The sequence below is a fragment of the Crocodylus porosus genome, unplaced genomic scaffold (assembly GCF_001723895.1).
Source record: "Crocodylus porosus isolate Cpor-Errol unplaced genomic scaffold, CroPor_comp1, whole genome shotgun sequence".
Lineage (NCBI taxonomy): Eukaryota > Metazoa > Chordata > Crocodylia > Crocodylidae > Crocodylus > Crocodylus porosus.
The window spans coordinates 10,972,503-10,976,321 of NW_017728950.1; positions in this window are offsets into that span (position 1 = coordinate 10,972,503).

Consider the following 3,819-nt stretch of genomic DNA (forward strand, 5'->3'; position numbering starts at 1 on the left):
TGACACCACTTCTTTCATTATACTCTTTTTTATTTTTGTGGTCACAGGACGTTTGGCTATTTGATCACAAAAATAAAACTAAGCTTGACTTTTGGCAGTTGTCACACACTGCACTTTGTGGTCTCTAGAATACAACTCTCCTTGCCAATCAGCCCTTCTTTCCATTTCTCGTAGCCTCTTTGCTTATTCTTAATATCCTCTGATGGAGATCCTTTCATTCAGTTCCACAGCTCCATTCTCCCACTTAGGTCCAGAAGCCCATCCTTACAGTTTTCTTCACCTTGCTTGCTATACAGAATCCTAACAGTTTTTGGGCCTTTAACGTAAAGAAATTCTAAGCTCACAGGAACATGCCTCTGTAAACTGGGAAAGATGGGCAGGTGCTCCTAGGTCTGGAGGGGTCTGAGTCTATGTGGGAATTCCTGGAGTGTGCAGGATTGCTGCTCTCAACCCCCCAGAGCACCTGCCTGGGCTGGTTGGAGAGTGTGAGCAGCTCCAGGCTACCCACGCTCTTGTGCCATAAACTAAAGAAGCCCACTATACTAAATAGCATCACATATTGATACCAACTTTGTTGCGTCTGCTATCTGTGGTTCGACAAGGGGTATGGATATCTGTTTGGCCATAAATGTTTTTTTGGCAGCACAAAGGCAATGAAAGGCAACCTAACCTTTCTTACTTAGGAAAGGTTGCAAGAGGTAAGGATTTCTTAGGGTGGTATCTTTTACTGGACCAACTATGCAGTTGGACTAGACAAGCTTTTGAATGTCAGACATTTTCTGACATTAAAGGCTGTCATTAAGATAGGGGGTGCCAGTGTCCTCAGAAACATCCAGGAGCCTTGAGACTTATATTATGAAAACTGCATTCAATCTGTTATTCCTCCCTCGGCCTTCAGCAAGAGGCACCTAGTTTAGAAAGTAAAACCTCCAGATGAAAGTCAGGCCCTCTGACCTTTCCTTGAACACAGTGTGAGAGAGCCAAGGAGAACAGGGAAGAGGTACCAGGAACTTCCGTGCAGCAGCCCCATGCTTGCCAGATCCCGGAGCCGACACACTGCACTGTGCCTGAGGCCTGGCATTTTAAAAGCAGCCTCTCCCTTCAGATTGGAGGAAAGACACCTGGAAGAACTATTCAGGGCCCCAGCAGGGCCAGAAAGGGGAGGATGCTGTCAGAACAGTGTGCTCTCACTTCTGGTGTAGCTGGAACCTGGAAATGAGAGAGTCCTCCAGCAGGCTAGAGCAGCACCGTGCCTAGACTCCTGGTGGCCCCAAGTGAACTTCTAGTATTGGGTCCCCCTTCACCAGAGATAATAAAAAAATTACCATTTTTGGGCCCCCTTTCTGTCCAGGCCCTGAGTGGCCACCTTGTTCGGCCCTGGCTATGTCCAGCCCTGGACTAGAACAGCAGGTCTGCAAGCTAATGGTGGCCAGAGGACCACTGAAGAGTCTGGTGGGATCCTTTGAGAAGGGAAAGGATGATCTTAGTTAAACTTCAGGAGAAGCAGGAGTCTCCAGTTGCTGATGCCTGGCAAGCAGACTCCGAGGATTAGTAGCAGTATCCTACACCAGACCAAAATGCAAGGAATCTGGATGAATAATTAAGTTGGTTATATTCTGGGGGGCTTGTACTTTCCTTTTGAGGGGGGGGCGTTAATTAAGTATTTGTGATGGTTAATTAACCCATTTTTGAGTGAGGAGATTTTCCTCCTGGGGTTGTATTAAGGACTCAGTTATAACCCCTTCTAAATTGCGTCAAAGGGGAGAAATGGACCCCTGAAGAAAAAAGGAGAAAATAAGAACTAACCAGAGATTTGGGGAACTTGTACCAAAAGAGTACCAGAGGGATGGGAGCGTCGTCAGCAGGAGGCCTTGGACTGTATTTTGTTAGTCTGTTACATTTTCTGTCTTTTGTGTGGGGTTGAGGGTGCGTCCCAGGAACAGCCATTATTGAGAGTTTTGTGTGGAGTTGTGCCTTCATAATCAGCCTGCACCCAAACTAAGAGCTGTGCAGAGTCCACAGAAATTGAGGAGAGGCAGAAACACCAAACTTTCCTGCTGGAGTACATCTGATGTGGTTAGGGTGGGGCAAAGGGGAGGTTGGAGCCACATGAGAAGATCGGCCTACAGCACTAGTATTACCATCAGTCCATTTCCTCCAGCTCGCAAGAATTTATGTGATAACAGCAAGTTGTGGCAGAAGAGAGCACTCCATCCGAGTGGTTTTGACTACAGTGATTCTAGACCTAACTGATAGTGGTGCAGGCCCATCATATTCTGACCAGGCAGGGGTTGCATTCTCTTGAAGTAGAGCATCCAGAACCACAGGCCAGGTTTTGTGCTCACAGATCTGGCCCATGTTCAACAAAGGTAGGTGAGCTTGGGTGGCTGGTGGGAAGAGGGCAAAGTGAAGCAAGGAACCAGAGATGGAAACAAGTCACACCAGTTGCTTTTGGCCCTGGTTTCTCTCAGATGTCTTTACAGAAGAGGAAGCAGATGGGGTAGGATGCGGACCTGGCAAACCAGGGAATGGTCTGGAGAGGACCCCATGGAATCTCCTGGGGCCTCCAAAAGGACCCTGAGGGGCACAGAAAGGAAAAATGGGGTGAGGAGACAAGTGGGCTGGACATGTGTGCTGGGCTGATGGAATGGCTGCTTGTGAGAAGCAGTTGCCTCAGTGTTGCAAATCTTAAACATGAAATCATCATATTGGAAGCTCAAAATGACCATATTTGCTGAAAAATTATTGTATAGGCAACCCCCACTTAGTGCTCTTAATCGGTTCCAGAAAAACCAAGCGTTACGCAGAACCACGCTAATTGAAACCCGTTTGCCCATAGGAATGAATGTAAATAGAGATAATTGGTTACTGCCACTTCTTGCCATTGCCTCTCCCCACTCCCTCGCCAGCCGCTTCAGTCCTATGTGCCAGCCTGGGCCTGTACTCCTGCTGCCTCACCCTGGGCCCCCGCTGGCCCCGGCCCCAGGCACCAACGCAGGCCCTGCGCTCACACCTGTCCCCCCACTCACCACTTCTCACCACCGCTGTCTCTCTCCACCCACCTGCCTGTCAACCAGCCACTCCGGCCCTACGTGCCAGCCTGGGTACCAGCACTCTGCCTTGGGTGTGGGCCCCTGCTGGCCCTGGGCACTGGTGTGGGCCTCAAGCTCCTCGCTGTTGCTTCTCCCCACCTTCCACGCTCATGCCCGCCTCCCCACCTGCTGCCACTCACCCCACTTGCTGCTGCCACGGTGGCTGCTTCTCCCCACCCTCCCGCTGATTCCACCGAGCACTATAGTGAAACTGGCCAAGTACTCGCTGAAACCCGGTATCAATTTTAAACGAGCGCAACAGCACTAACTGAAACCGCCTTAAGCGAGGGGTTGCCTGCCCACTGCAACTTGATGCCAATAAATGCGTGCATCCGTCTTCTTACATCCTTTATATCACTCCCTGTCAGCGAGCGAGGGAGGGAGCAGCAGAGGAGCATCTCTTTCGTTTGAGGCGAGCAGTCTTAGAAGCGGCCCCAAGTGGGTCAATGCTGTGTGAGCGAGAGCGGCCGCGTGTGCTGCATCAGTTAACTCTGCCTCAGCAGCTACCCTGCACGGTGCCCCTCGCTCTGCGGTGGGCTGCGCGCTGGACACGGGTGGAAATTATCCTCTGAGTCCGGTCATGAAAGGACAGCCGGCACGCTGTCTGAGCCACCCCCCTCCCGCCGGGACGTCGAGCAGCGCCCAGACGCCCCTACCCCACGGCTGCGCACAGCAGCGATAGGGGGGGTCGTGCCCCTCCTCCTCCTCCCGCCCAGCCCTGCCCTGC